A 16737-nucleotide genomic window follows, 5' to 3' on the forward strand; every position below is an offset into this window, starting at 1 on the left:
ACACAGTGAGTTTGGTGAGTCAGTGTGAAGCAGTACTCTAATTACACTCCCTGATTGATGTATACACATGCAAGATGTTTTAAAGTACTTTAGGCCTGCAATTTAGCATTCAATGTGATTTCTACCCTTAAAATGCTGCTTTGCGTCCAATCCAGATTTTTCCCAGGGACTTTTGGCGTGTATCCCACTCCGCCATGCCACCCTCCAGGTGTTAGCCCCCTTGAAACATCTTTTCCATCAATTTTGTGGCCAGCATAAATTTTTCTAGTTTTGAACGTTCGCCTCCCCATTGAAGTCTATTGCGGTTCGCGAAAGTTCATGCGAACCGAACTTTCGCGGGAGGTTCACGAACCTAAAATCAGAGGTTCGGCCATCTCTAATGGTGAATGAAATCTACACCCCGTTTTGGTGGTTACCTGGCTGGCAGGGCGTAGATTTCAATCACCGCCGCAGCGCGCATCCGCCATTTTTGTCGCTCCCCGACGATCTCGCCACTGAATCCAGATGTCTCTCGCCACAGCTCAATGACTCTGCCTGTCTCTATGACGGCAGAGCGATGTGAGCCGGTCAGGAACCAATTTCATTGGCTCCTGGCCGTATCAATGTAAGCTGCTCCCATAGGCTTACATTGATAGACACGGTCAGGAGACAATGAAAGTGGCACCTGACCGGCTCACACGACTCTGCTGTCATAGAGACGGCAGAGTGGATGTCAGAAGGATCTCGGTGTGTGGCGGTGATGGTGGTTGCGGCGGATATGCGCGACGATTCGTTGGGATTCCGTCAGTATTGTACTAGCGGTCTCTGGTCCTTAAGGGGGCAGAAACTGATGGTACTTAAGTGGTTAATAGTATTTGCTATTCTTTAGTATAGCACAAGGCACTTACTCTTGCTGCACTAGGGCACCTACAGTACCCTACCCTGACACCTCCATTCTGTCCTGTCTACACCCACCAGTAGGGATTGTCGCTGGATTCTGCGGAATTAAAAATTCAGTGATTCCGGCCGGAATTTGGTGATTCCGTTCCGTTACGACGGAACAGAATTGCTATACCACTATGGCGGAATTTCCGCAAAAAAAATATAGAATTTCGCGGAATGCTAATTTTTTTTACCCACCGAATTGATTTCTGCCTATTTACAACTATTTCTGTTCAACAGACTTCCTTATTTCTTCCTCCTCCCTCCTCCCTTCCTCTTGTCTTCCAGGGAATTGTAGGATTTTAAAAGCCAGCCTACATACCTTGGCCAGGAATCGAACCCAAGTCTAGTGCTTGGTAGGCAGCTTTCCTTACCACTATACCACCACCAAAATTACATGCTGAAGCCTGCTTAGCATGAAATTGGTCATTGCATTGCGTTTGGTCGGAACGGAATTGCTTTTTCAATCCGGCGTAATTCTGAAATTGCCTGTGAAATTCTGCCGGTATCCGTTGATAGTTTTAAGCTGAAAATTAAATTCAATGGCATCAAGTCCTAGAGAGAGAGAGAGAGAGAGAGAGAGAGAGAGCGCTCATTTTTCTCTTGGGTATATCACAATGGTAAATACTTAATAGAGTACTCAGGGGATTTGTATAGCATACGTGTTCCCTGAACAGGGTTAGTTCTATTAAAATCAGGTATATCAAAAGTACAGCATTTATAAAACATAAACAGCTGCGTTGGTGTTTGACACTATTCTGTCACATATGTATCATATCCCTGGGATGGATCACTTTCAGGCAGATAAAGATTGTACATCTATGTGCATCAGGGCCGTGCAGAGGGTCCTTAAGTGGGGGGTGCTCAAATTTAAAAAAGGGGCCTGGCAATGCCTTTCCCCGCATGCCCCCCACCTCGTTTCTGGCTAGGGGGGTATTGATTGTCATGCTGCTGAATGCAGATGCTGGGTGCCATGTGGCTTCTGGGTGTAAGTACTGAGTGTCATGTGTGTTCTGGCTATGATTGGGTATCGAGTTTCATGCGAGTGTTGATTGCAAATACTTAGTGCCATGTAAGATCTTGGTGCATGTACTGGATGTCATGTGGATGCTGGGTGCAGGTACTGGATGTGACATGGGTGCGAATACTTGGCGCCATGCCTGTACTGGGTGCTGGCTATGGGTGGGCTTTGGGCATCACATGGGTTTTGAATGCAGGTACTTTGGGTGCAGGTACTGGTTAAGTAGGTGCTTGGTGCAGATAGCGGGGGCCATGTGGAAGCTGTGTGCAGGTGTGAGTACTGGGTGCAATTTTAGGCCTGGGTGCAGATACTTGGGGCTTGATTCACTAACCGGCGCTAAGTTTTAGCAAGTTAGCAGTAAAGTCTGTATCAAGCTGCTTTGGGTACCAAGGTCTAGTTTGTATTGGATGTTTTTTTTTGCAGTGGGTGCTATGCAGTATTGAGTGCTGAATGAGTAGCAGATGGTGATAAACAATAGTGGGTGCCATGTGAGTGCTAATTGGTACAGGGAGCCATGTGAGTGTTGGACATGAGTGAGTAGGGAGTGCCATGTGCGGTCTGAATGTGTGCCATGGGAGAGTACTGAGTCTCATATGGGTTCGGACCAAGCATGGGTACTGGGTGCTATTTGGGTGCTGGCCATGGATGGGTACTAGGTGCATGTAATGGCTTTGTAACTTGGTGACGTTTGAGTACTGTGCCATGTGCGTGTTGATTATGGGGGTATGTGGGTCTTAGGTGCAAATACTGAGTGCCAAGTGGGTACTGGGAGTGAGCACATGGCGATATATGGGTGATGGGTGCTGGCTAGTGGGGTATTGTCATGTGGGTGCTAAAGGCAGATGCTGGGTGCCATGTGGGTTCTGGGTGCTGGCACAGGGTGTCATGTGGATTCTGGCTGTATGGGTGTGTATCAACCATCATGTAGGTGTTGTTTGCAGGTACTCAGTCCCTTGTGAGTTCTGGGTGCAAGTACTGGATGTCATATGTGAGTGCTTGGTGTGGGTGCTAAGCACCAAGTGGAGGCTTAGTGCAACTGGAACCACTGCAGATGAAACATGTGGGTGTTGGGTGCAGGTACTGGGTATCACATAGGTGGAAATACTTGGTGCCATGCCTGGGTGCTAGCTATCTTTGAGCATTGTGTCATGTGGGTTCTGAGTGCAGGTACTTTGAGTGCTAGTACTAGTTATGTGGGTGCAGATAGTGGGTGCCATGTGGAGGCTGTGTGCAGGTGTGAGTAGAGAGTGTCATGTTGGGGCTGGGTGCCAGTACTGTGCCATGTAGGTGTGAGTACTGGGTGCCAGCTATAGGGTGAAGGGGTGCAGGTACTGGGTGTCATGTTGCTGTTTGATGCAAGTACTAAGTGCCATATTGAGGCCGGATGTGATTATTGGGTGATTGTTGCAAGTACTGGGTGCTTGCTATAGTGGGGGTTACTGGTTGAGTGTAATGTGGGTGCTGAATATTGGTGGGATTGCTGTAGGTGCAGGGGGTGGGAGGTCACTGTGGATACTGCTATGAATGGCATAGTTGCTGCTAGGGGAGGTAGAGGTCAGTGTGGTTGCTGGGGGAAGGGTAGGTCACTGTGGGTGCTGGGGAGAGAAGTAACTGTGGGTGCTTTGGAAGGTAGAGGTCAGTATGGGTGCTGGAGGAAAGGGAGGTCACTGTGGGTCCTTTGGGGGAGATCACTGTGGGTCTCGGGAGGTAGAAGTCATTGTGGGTGCAGGGGGTGGGAGGTCACTTTGGGTGCTGCAATGAATGGCATAGTTGCTGCTAAGGGAGGTAGAGGTCAGTGTGGGTGCTGAGGGAAGGGTAGGCTACTGTGGGTGCTGTGGAAGGAAGAGATCAGTATGGGTGCTGGAGGAAGGGGAGGTCACTGTGGGTGCTGGGAGAAGTCAGTGTGGTTACTGGAGGAAGGAGTGGATGCTGGGTGTTGGGAGAGGCCACTGTGGAGCTGGCTATGGGAGAGGTCACTATAGGTGCTGCTTTTGGGACGGGACGTCACTGTGGGTGCTGCAGGGGACAGGAGGGTAGCCACTGGGGGAGGGAAAAATCACTGTGGGTGCTGGGGGAGGGATAGGTCAGTGTGGGTGCTGGGGTAGGCAGGATCACTGCTAGAGCTGGGGAGGGAGAGGTCACTGTGGGTGCTAGGTGGAGGGAGAGATCACTGTGGGTGCTAGATGGAGGGAGAGGTCACTGTGGGTGCTGGGGGAGGGAGAGGTCACTGTGGATGCTAGGTGGAGGGAGAGGTCACTGTGGATGCTAGGTGGAGGGAGAGGTCACTGTGGGTGCTGGGGGAGGGAGAGGTCACGGTGTGTGCTGGGGGAGGGAGAGGTCACTGTGGGTGCTAGGTGGAGGAAGAAGTCACTGTGGGTGTTGGGGAGGGAGAGGTCACTGTGGGTGCTGGGTAGGGAGAGGTCACCCTGGGTGCTAGATGGAGGGAAAGGTCACTGTGGGTGCTGGGTAGGGGAGAGGTCACTGTGGGTGAAAGGTGAAGGGAGATATCACTGTGGGTACTGGGAAGGGAGAGGTCAGTATGGGTCCTAGGTGGAGGGAGAGGTCACTGGGTACTAGGTGGAGGGAGAGGTCACTATGGGTCCTAGGTGGAGGGAGAGGTCACTGTGAGTGCTAGGGGAGAGAGTGGTCACTGGGTACTAGGTGGAGGGAGAGGTCACTATGGGTACTGGGGGCAGAGAGGTCAATATGGGTACTAGGTGGAGGGAGAGGTCACTATGGGTGCTGGGGAGGGAGAGGTCAGTATGGGTCCTAGGTGGAGGGAGAGGTCACTGTGATTGCTAGGTGAAGGGAGATGTCACTGGGTACTAGGTGGAGGAAGAGGTCACTGGGTACTAGGTGGAGGGAGTGGTCACTATGGGTACTGGGGAGAGGTCAATATGGGTTCTAGGTGGAGGGAGAGGTCACTAGGTACTAGGTAGAGGGAGAGGTCACTATGGGTCCTAGGTGGAGGGAGAGGTCACTGTGAGTGCTGGGGGAGGGAGTGGTCACTGGGTACTAGGTGGAGGGAGAGGTCACTATGGGTACTGGGGAGGGAAAGGTCAATATGGGTACTAGGTGGAGGGAGAGGTCACTATGGGTGCTGGGGGAGGGAGAGGTCAGTATGGGTCCTAGGCAGTGTTGTCCGGATCATGAACGATTCGGATCTTTGATCCGAATCTATTTTATGAGTCGATCATCCGAATCATCAAAATGAGTGATTCGGATCACAAAAGGGGCGGGGCCATGAGCGACACGCCCCCTCTCAGCGGGCAGCGGGGTCCTGGAAGCAGAGCAGAGATGGATCGCTCTGTTGGAAGGGAGCCACCCTTGCAGGGAGAGAGGTAGAGGGGAGTCAGGGACATGGGTGCCACTGCCAGATATGTGTAGAGCACACATACTGGCTGCAATGTGCTGCTCATTACAGGCTGTCTGCTCCGTAGTTGTGCACAGTGATCACATTGGAAGCTTTTGGCTCAGCTCAGCACAGCTCAGTAACTTTGCAGGCACTGTGATTGCTGGGCAATTATATGATCCTCCTGCACTCGGCACTAAACAGCTGCACTTATCTTTGGGGAATGCTTTCTTTCACTGTGCGACCTTTTCTTTCAAAGTGTACAGATGAACATATAGGTGAAATATATGACTTCAGCATGTGGGTATTACGTGCAAACATTTCTGCTCTCTGCTCGTCCCTCCTCCCATCTCTGTCCACTCCCTGCCCTCTGTCCATCTTCTCCCCTTCTCTGTGTGTCCACCCCCTCCCCTTCTCCTGTCCACAGACCTGTCCTGCTGTTCATTTCACCCCCAAATGCTTCTGGTAGTAAAATGATCCGAGATTCGGATCAAAGATCCGGATCTCTTCAATGATCCGATTCGAATCATCCGGATCATTGAAAAGATCCGAACTTCCCATCTCTAGTCCTAGGTGGAGGGAGAGGTCAGTATGCCACACTAGGATTTCTGTCTGGGCCTCTTCACTTGAAAGTGTCCCAGGTGGGGGCGGAGCTTCCCGCGGGTGGGCGGGGCTTATCGCGATCGGGGGCGGAGCTTATTTTGCGCGGCGAGAGGGGCTTTTTTTAAGATTTTAAAAAGGGGGGTGCCTGGGCACCCAGAGCACCCCCCTGTGCACGTGCCTGATGTGCATGACACTATGTACTAGCTGTGCATAGGTGCTGGAGAGGAGATCCCTTTTCTCTCCACGACACATGCACATAGATGTAAAATCTTTATCTGCCTGAAAGTGATCCATCCCAGGGATATGATACATATGTGACACAATAGTGTCAAACACCAACGCAGCTGTTTATGTTTTTTAAATGCTGTACCTTTGATATACCTGATTTTATTAGAACTAATAAAAGTTATGCTTTAGTGCGCTAGGGGCCTAACCCTGTTCAGGGAACACGTATGCTATATCACAATGGTACATGCTAGGCTGGCTTCAGCATGTAGCATTGTAGTGTGTTGTGTTGGTAGTATAATGGTTAGGATAGCAGGCTATAGAGCGGTAGGCTTGGGTTCGATTCCTGACCAATATATGGGAGTTGGCTTTTCACATCCTACAAATCCCTAAGCAAGCTCATTTTTCTCTTGGATATATCATAAAGGTACATGCTAGGCTGGCTTCAGCATGTAGTGTTGGTGGTGGTATAGTGGTGAGGAGAGCTGCCTACCAAGCACTAGACCATTAGACCTGGGTTCGATTCCCAGCCAAAGTATGTAAGCTAGCTTTTGAAATCCTACAAATCCCTAAGCAAGCTCATTTTTCTCTTGGATATATCACACTGGTACATGCTAGGCTGGCTTCAGCATGTAGCATTGTACTGTATTGTGTTGGTGGTATAATGGGTAGGATAGCAGCCTACAGAGCGGTAGGCCTGGGTTCGATTCCTGGCCAATGTATGTGAGTTGGCGTTTGACAACCTACAAATCCCTAAGCAAGATCAATTTTCTCTTGGATATATCATAATTGTACATGCTAGGCTGGCTTCAGCATGTAGTGTTGGTGGTGGTATAGTGGTGAGGAGAGCTGCCTACCAAGCACTAGACCTGGGTTTGATTCCCGGCCAAGGTATGTAAGCTGGCTTTTGAAATCCTACAAGTCCCTAAGCAAGCTCATTTTTCTCTTGGATATATCACACTGGTACATGCTAGGCTGGCTTCAGCATGTAGCATTGTACTGAGTTGTGTTGGTGGTATAATGGTTAGGATAGCAGCCTACAGAGCGGTAGGCCTGGGTCCGATTCCTGGCCAATGTATGTGAGTTGGCTTTTGACAACCTACAAATCCCTAAGCAAGCTAATTTTTCTCTTGGATATATCATAATGGTACATGCTAGGCTGGCTTCAGCATGTAGCGTGGTAGTGTGTTGTGTTGGTGGTATAATGGTTAGGATAGCAGCCTACAGAGCGGTAGGCCAGGGTTCGATTCCTGGCCAATGTATGTGAGTTGGCTTTTGACATCCTGCAAATCCCTAAGCAAGCTAATTTTTCTCTTGGATATATCATAATGGTACATGCTAGGCTGGCTGGTAGGGGTATAGTGATTAGGAGAGCTGCCTACCAAGCACTAGACCTTGGTTCAATTCCCGGCCAAGGTATGTAAACTGGCTTTTGAAATCCTACAATTCCCTGGAACACAAGACCCTCCTCCCTCGGGGAGGAGGGAGGGAGGAAGGAGAAAAAATTACTAAGGGAACAGTCAATAGGTTCTATGGGCTACCATTTAGCATAAATAAGGTTCCAATTGCAATTATTTACATTTTTCAGCCGGTATCCGGAAGTCCGCGAAATTTCGTAAAAATCTGCCTGAATTTTCATAGCGACGGAATTCAGCGCTGGTGGAATCCGCGAATTCTGGCGGAACAGAATTTGCTCTTTCCCATCATCCCTTCCCACCAGCTGCCGCATGCTAACCTCCACTGCTCACCACTGACAATTGCCCTGCACTCAAAGGGAAACCTCAGCAAAAGCATCTTTCAATGTATGGAACAATGGAATCCCTATATTTTAAGGGATGCCATTGGTAAGTGTAAAAACCAATGATTTTGCTGCAGGGTAAGTGACTGTGATGTTCCCTCTTGCAGAATGAAGCAGAGCTCTGTAAATATATTTACCTACTCCTATCACATCCATCTTCTCTTCACCACAGGAGCTAGTCCAAGGGTCAGAGGTGGCCATGAAGGAGCTAAGGATCAAACACAGTAAAACAGGCAGTCAGGAAGATAAACCAGGGGTCAGGCAAAGGTATGGTCAGCAGAGTTGAGTACAGATGGCAATAGAAATAAGGTCAGCAAGCATGCAAGTCATACAAGGTCATAACAAGAGATCAATCTGAATCACACCCCTAGTAGCTAGAATTACAGCAACTACAGAACACAACTGAAGTGGACAGCCCAGAGGTAGAGATTAATTGGGCTGGGACAAATCAGGTGGGACAACAAGCTAAATTTCCCTCCGATGGCTAGTGGTGCTGCCGGAAAGAATAAGATGGATGAGTGGCCTGGTCCCACTGCATCAGCCCAGCCTTTATCGCTGGAATGCCAGCTTGATCACTGCACTGCAGGCCAAGTATGTTTCTTACAGGAAGATTGTAAAGAGTAAAGCTCCCATCAGCAATGGGCATGAAACTTTGTGAAGAATTGGTCTCTCACCTGCAAAGCAAAGGTTACTTATAATTCTGAAAGGCTTAGGTTTAGAGAAAAAGAAGAATCCCTCATTTTTTTCTAATGTCCGTAATTTACTGATTATAGGGTGGTCTGGAATCAAATAACACCTATAGAGATTTGTAAATGTTCCTGGGAGTGAAATCAATGAAAACTGATAACTAACCTTATTTTGGAATATTTAAAAACCACTTAACGACTAACGCCCATAGGCGTCGGCAGGTCTTAAGTGGTTTACCATGGAAACGGAGAGCGGCATTTCCATGTCAGTTCATGGAGGGTGTCTCCGTGAACAGCCGGAGAGCCGCCGATCGCGGCTCGCCGGCAAATGAAAACACGCGGGGAAGAAATCCCCGCTGTTTACATCATACGGCCCTGCTGCACAGCAGCAGGGCCATAAGGCAGATCGGCGATCCCCGGCCTCTGATTGGCCGGGGATCACCGGCATATGATAGGCTGAAGCCTATCCTACAATGCGATTTTCACGGTAAATTGCAAAGGCCCCCTTACAAGCTAGAATCACCAAATTAGCTGAGTATGTTAAGGAGAACAGTGGGTATAAAAGGGGAAAAATAATTTTTTCAAAAAGACCTTATAGTTTTGGAGAAAATCAATTTTCAAGTTATGATAGGAAAAAAGTATACATTTATGTTATTTTTTTGTTAAACGCCTCAATATACATAGTGATTTGAATAAAAAAAAAATATTATATAAAGTGCACGTGTCAGTATTATTACAGTGCCAGGGGAGCTGTGGCTCGGTCAGAGTGACCATCACCCCCATAAGTCAGGAGAAGCAGGCAGTGTACATATCCCATAAAATGACAGTGGCGGGGGGGGGGGCAGCGGCTCGGTCAGAGTGACCATCACGCCCATAAGTCAGGTCCAGGAGAAGCAGGCAATGTGCATATCTCATAATATGACAGTAGTGGGGGAAGCAGTGGCTTGGTCAGAGTGACCATCACCCCTATAAGTCAGGTCCAGGAGAAGCAAGCAATGTACACATCCCATAAAATGACAGTGGCGGGGGAGCAGCAGCTCTATCAAAATGTGTCCATCACCCCCATAACTCAGGTCCCGGAGAAGCAGGCAATGTACACATCCCATAAAATGGCAGTGGCGGGGGGAGCAGCGGCTCGTTCAGAGTGTCCATCACCCCTATAAGTCAGGTGAAGCAGGCAGTGTACATATCCCATAAATTGACAGTGGTGGGGGGGTCAGTGGCTTGGTCTATGTAACCATCACCACCATAAGTCAGAAGAAGCTGGCAGTGTACAAATAAAAAAACAATATCAGAACATCAGCTTGGACACAGCGACCATGCTTAAAGGACAACTGTGGTGGGGGGAATGGAGGCTGTCAAATATACTTCTTTTAAACAGGGATATGTGAGGGAGCAGGCTGGTGTTGTACTTTATACTGGTTGAACTCGATGGACGTATGTCTTTTTTCAACCAAAATAACTATGTAACTATGTAACTATGTAAAACAAAACCAGTTGCTTGGTAGCCCTGCTGGTCTGTTTGGCTGCAGTAGTATTTGAATCAAACCAGACACAAGCATGCAGCTAATCTTATCAGAAATCTGACACAAATATCAGAAACACCTGATCTGCTGCATGCTTGTTCAGAGTCTATGGCTAAAAGTATTAATAGTAGAGGATCAGCAAGATAGCCAGGGAACTGGTATTGCTTAAAAGGAAATACATATGGCAGCCTCCATATACCTCTCAATACAATTCTCCTTTAAAAAAGACTTTTGTTTTAGAATACAACTACAATCCAGCCTGCTGTAGCTTGTATTTGTGGAGATTTTCATATCACAAACAAACAGTAGACTACAAATAAATGAGCAGTAGCTAGCCGTGGCATACCTAAGAAACTGTGGGCCCCAGTGCAAGTTTTGCATTGGGGCCCCCCAAGCTCTCGATACATAACAATTGATACGCCACACCAAAACCAATGAAGGACAACCTCAGTGTCAGAGGTGCAAGAAAGGGATGGGAAACAGTGTGTTAATGGTCACTGCTATTCTAATCAGCTATAGAAGTGAATATTATCAGCATAGGACCAATAAAGAGCTAATACTGTGGTTGAGAGTGGGCCCCTTGGGGCCCCTCTAACCCAAGGGCCCTGATGCGGTGGATACCTCTGCACCCCCTATTGCTACACCCCGCAGCTAGCTAAGCTCTCTCTACTCCTATCACATCCACTAACTCTTCCCAACAGAGGCTGGTGTGTCAGAGAGATAGTCTTCTCAGGGGGCTGTCTGTTATCTGATTGGTTGTAGTTATTTGGTCCTGGGTCAATTCTGCAGCTAAGAATCATGGTAGACCTAATATGGGGAGAGAAGCCATTACTTCCTATCAATTTTTGAATTTGCATGCTAAGCACATGTTGAATATAGCAGTTATTTTCGAAATTTGTATTTTGGCAAAAATATGGCTCTTTCCCTTTAAATTTTTTCTATTGGGCAAAAACGCGAAAATTTTAGCTAATTTTCGCGAAAATTCGGCAAAAGCAAAAACAGGATTTTTGATGTGCAAATTACTTTGGCGAAAATTCGCAAGCAACACTGCAACCCATACCCCTTTCTTACTTGTTTTCTGCCTCATTCCTGCCCCTCCCTGCCCCATTAAGTAAATCAAATACACTCTGAGGCCTGGAATCCACTAAAAAGTGCAAAGATCTACCACAATCGCTAGCGATTTGTGATAGTGTTTTGCAAGCAATTTTGGGAGCATTTTCCCTGCTTCTATACAATTCATTAGAATGGAAACAGTCCCAAAATGTTGCATGTTCTGCAATTGTGATTTCCTTAATCACAATCACTCTAGTGAAATCTGTCCCATTCATTTACATTGGCAGAGCATTAGGGCACCTAGAGAAGAGAGGAGGAGGAGAAAAACAACAGCGTGTGTATGTAGCTGCCGGTGACACACACACACAGTGATAGAGAGCATTGGAGGAGCCTGAAGCCAAGCAAAAAAACTCATCTCTGCAAGAAATTGCGTTCTAAGGTAAATTGAGACCAAAGTTAAGTACTGTCTGTAATGATACATTCCACAACCTATTCTCTATCAGCAGCCGGCCACTGCTTAGACACTGTCCCACAGTTGATTTAAAGGAATACTTACAGAGACTCTGAAGTCTCCAGAAAATGAGGTTTTTACTTTGAAAACCTCATTAACATTAATGCCCCTCTTAAAACGCAGCAGAACCGCGGCTGAACACCCCCTCAATCGCCCCAAACTCACGGGGGTACATCACGGACTTCTTCCGCATGGAGGCAGCGCAGCTCTGCCTCTATGTGCCTCAATCAGCCCGGATCGCCGCCTCTCCCCCGCCCCTCTCAGTCTTCCTTCACTGAGAGGGGTGGGGAGAGGCGGAGATTAGTGTTGGGCGAACATCTAGATGTTCGGGTTCGGGCCGAACAGGCCGAACATGGCCGCGATGTTCGGGTGTTCGACCCGAACTCCGAACATAATGGAAGTCAATGGGGACCCGAACTTTTGTGCTTTGTAAAGCCTCCTTACATGCTACATACCCCAAATTTACAGGGTATGTGCACCTTGGGAGTGGGTACAAGAGGGAAAAAAATTTAGCAAAAAGAGCTTATAGTTTTTGAGAAAATTGATTGTAAAGTTTCAAAGGAAAAATTGTCTTTTAAATGCTGAAAATGTCATGTTTCTTTGCACAGGTAACATGGTTTTTACCGCCAGGCAGTCATAAATGTAATAAAGAGAAGAGGTTCCATAAACAGGGACCGGTAACGCTAACCCAGCAGCAGCAGCAGCACACGTGATGGAACAGGAGGAGGCGCAGGAGGAGAAGGCCACGCTTTTTGAGACACAACAACCCAGGCCTTGCATGAGGACAAGAAGCGTGCGGATAGCATGCTTTTTACCGCCATGCAGTCATAAATGTAATAAAGATAAGAGGTTCAATAAACAGGGACCGGTAACGCTAACCCAGCAGCAGCAGCAGCACACGTGATGGAACAGGAGGAGGCGCAGGAGGAGAAGGCCACGCTTTTTGAGACACAACAACCCAGGCCTTGCATGAGGACAAGAAGCGTGCGGATATAGCAGCAATGCTTTTTGCCGCCATGCAGTCATAAATGTAATAAAGAGAAGAGGCTCAATAAACAGGGACCGGTAACGCTAACCCAGCAGCAGCAGCAGCACAGAGCACACGTGACGGAACAGGAGGAGGCGCAGGAGGAGAAGGCCACGCTTTGAGACACAACAACCCAGGCCTTGCATGAGGACAAGAAGCGTGCAGATAGCATGCTTTTTACCGCCATGCAGTCATAAATGTAATAAAGATAAGAGGTTCAATAAACAGGGACCGGTAACGCTAACCCAGCAGCAGCAGCAGCAGCACAGAGCACACATGATGGAACAGGAGGAGGCGCAGGAGGAGAAGGCTACGCTTTGAGACACAACAACCCAGGCCTTGCATGAGGACAAGAAGCGTGCGGATATAGCAATGCTTTTTGCCGCCATGCAGTCATAAATGTAATACAGATGAGAGGTTCAATAAACAGGGACCGGTAACGCTAACCCAGCAGCAGCAGCAGCACAGAGCACACGTGATGGAACAGGAGGAGGCGCAGGAGGAGAAGGCCACGCTTTTTGAGACGCAACCCAGGCCTTGCATGAGGACAAAAAGCGTGCGGATATAGCAATGCTTTTTGCCGCCATGCAGTCATAAATGTAATACAGATGAGAGGTTCAATAAACAGGGACCGGTAACGCTAACCCAGCAGCAGCAGCAGCACAGAGCACACGTGATGGAACAGGAGGAGGCGCAGGAGGAGAAGGCCACGCTTTTTGAGACGCAACCCAGGCCTTGCATGAGGACAAAAAGCGTGCGGATATAGCAATGCTTTTTGCCGCCATGCAGTCATAAATGTAATACAGATGAGAGGTTCCATAAACAGGGACCGGAAACGCTAACCCAGCAGCAGCAGCACACGTGATGGAACAGGAGCAGGCGCAGGAGGAGAAGGCCATGCTTTTTGAGACACAACAACCCAGGCCTTGCATGAGGACAAAAAGCGTGCGGATATAGCAGCAATGCTTTTTGCCGCCATGCAGTCATAAATGTAATACAGATGAGAGGTTCAATAAACAGGGACCGGAAACGCTAAACCATCCCAGATGTTCATTGGTCATGTTACTTGGTTGGGGTCCTGGAGTGTTGCGTAGTCATTTCCAATCCAGGATTGATTCATTTTAATTTGAGTCAGACGGTCTGCATTTTCTGTGGAGAGGCGGATACGTGAACCTTGCAGGCAACGGCATTCTTCAAGCTTCGGGTTATTTTGCTGACCACGTGCTCATGCAACTCAGGCACTGCAGAGCGCGCAAAGTGGTAGCGGCTGGGAACCACGTAACGTGGGATGGCCACTGACATCATGCCCTTGAAGCTGTTTGTCTCCACCACTCGATATGGCAGCATTTCGCAGGCCAGAAGCTTGGCTATGCTGGCTCTTACTGCCACGGCCCGTGGGTCATTTGCTGGCAATTTCCTCTTGCGCTCAAACATCTCCGAGACAGACAACTGAACCGTAGGGCTGCACAACGAAGGGCTGTTGGTTGTTGTGTTTGATGAACACTGGGAGACCTCAAGAGCACTACTCCGGAAAGTGACAGTGTCAGCGTCATCTGATTTTTTGGAATGTTTTGAACCACGCAATGGCTGGGCTACTGCTGCTGCTGAGGCGGGTCTGGTGGTGAGTCTGGTGAACCCAAGGGAGGCAGTGTTGCTGGTGGTACCCTGTCCTGCCGCGTTTGCCCACAGAGTGGGATGTTTGGATAGCATGTGGCGGCTCATGCTGGTGGTGGAGAGGTTGTTAATACTTTTCCCCCTGCTCAGGCGGGTCTTGCACACCTTGCAAATCGCCATGGTAACATCCTCAGTGCAGTCTTCAAAGAAAGCCCAGAATTTGGAGCACCTGCCTTGCTGGCGATTTCTGTTTGCGCCTCTTTTGCCTCTCACTTGAACTTCCACGCTTGTGGTGCCTGAAATTGCGCGCCGCCTACCTTGTGGCACAAGGCGAACTCGTGCAGCAGTGGGTTCTTCAACAGACTCATCTGTGCTGCTGCTACGACGGCGATGTTCTCGTTCACAAACAAAATCTGGGTCTATGTCCACATTGTCCATACCCTCCTCTTCCATCTCCTCAAACTCGTCATATGTCATTGTGGGGGGCCGCCGCCGTGGAGTACAGCTCCCCAGCACAACCGTCAGGGGAAACACCTCTTCCCTTGCCCCTCCCTCTTTCACCGGATTTCTTCCTCATTTCACTTATCCTTACAGTACACGCTGACTGGCAGCAGTACAGTGGCAGTACAGAAATGCTATACAGTGGTGGGTGAGCGGTGTACCACTATTGCCAGCAGCGACACAGAGCACAATGCTATACAGTGGCGGGTGAGCGGTGTACTACTGTTCCCAGCAGACAAAGAGTGGCAGTAAACACAATGCTATATAGTGTGGCTGAGCCGTGTACACAGAGTGGCAGTAAACACAATGCTATATAGTCTGCTATATAGTCACCCCGAACGGGGTGATGTTCTGCAGCACCCGAACAGTGGCGAACACTGTTCGCCCAACACTACTGGGAACGCAGATTTTAGTACCTAAACACACGATACAACATGTTTTCCGGGGTCGGACTCTGAGGCACATACAGATGGTCCCGATCATCATCCTCATCATACAACTCTTCTCCTGAGTCTGACCCACCCACCACCTCTGCCACCCCAACATCCCCAGACACAGTCACAGACCCCTCATCGTCCTCAACATTAACTTGGGATGCTGGCCTGAGCCCGACCTCCTCCTCCACATCAGGCCCCATCATCCCCTCAATGGCAGCCCTCATTAATCGCTCTGGCGCCGGACCGATGGACACAACGTTCTCCTCCGGGGAGGGCTGCTGCTGACCACTGGCTGCTGGGGTGGATGTTATAGCTTGCGTGGGGCGTTGGCTGTTGCTGTTGTTGGGAGTGCTGCTCACAGCGGAGGTCTCTGAGGAACTCATGGTGAGCTCATATAGTGGTTGACGGTGAGTGGAGTATTACTGATCCCAGCAATATACACACTGACTGGCAGAGTACGCAATGCTATATAGTCTGGCTGAGCCGTGTACACAGAGTGGCAGTGAACAATGCTATATAGTCTGGCTGAGCGGTGTACACAGAGTGGCAGTACACACAATGCTATATAGTCTGGCTGAGCCATGTACACAGAGTGGCAGTAAACAATGGTATATAGTCTGGCTGAGCGGTGTACACAGAGTGTCAGTAAACAATGGTATATAGTCTGGCTGAGCGGTGTACACAGAGTGTCAGTAAACAATGGTATATAGTCTGGCTGAGCGGTGTACACAGAGTGTCAGTAAACAATGGTATATAGTCTGGCTGAGCGGTGTACACCGAGTGTCAGTAAACAATGGTACATAGTCTGGCTGAGCGGTGTACACAGAGTGTCAGTAAACAATGGTATATAGTCTGGCTGAGCGGTGTACACAGAGTGTCAGTAAACAATGGTATATAGTCTGGCTGAGCGGTGTACACAGAGTGTCAGTAAACAATGGTATATAGTCTGGCTGAGCGGTGTACACAGAGTGTCAGTAAACAATGGTATATAGTCTGGCTGAGCGGTGTACACAGAGTGTCAGTAAACAATGGTATATAGTCTGGCTGAGCGGTGTACACCGAGTGTCAGTAAACAATGGTATATAGTCTGGCTGAGCGGTGTACACAGAGTGTCAGTAAACAATGGTATATAGTCTGGCTGAGCGGTGTACACAGAGTGTCAGTAAACAATGGTATATAGTCTGGCTGAGCGGTGTACACAGAGTGTCAGTAAACAATGGTATATAGTCTGGCTGAGCGGTGTACACAGAGTGGCAGTACACACAATGCTATATAGTCTGGCTGAGCGGTGTACACAGAGTGGCAGTACACACAATGCTATAGAGTCTGGCTGAGCGGTGTACACAGAGTGGCAGTACACACAATGCTATGTAGTCTGGCTGAGCGGTGTACACAGAGTGGCAGTAAACACAATGCTATATATAGCGTGGCTGAGCGAGGTGCACAGTGGCAGTACACACAA

The sequence above is a fragment of the Hyperolius riggenbachi genome, chromosome 3, assembly GCF_040937935.1.
Source record: "Hyperolius riggenbachi isolate aHypRig1 chromosome 3, aHypRig1.pri, whole genome shotgun sequence".
Taxonomy (NCBI): domain Eukaryota; kingdom Metazoa; phylum Chordata; class Amphibia; order Anura; family Hyperoliidae; genus Hyperolius; species Hyperolius riggenbachi.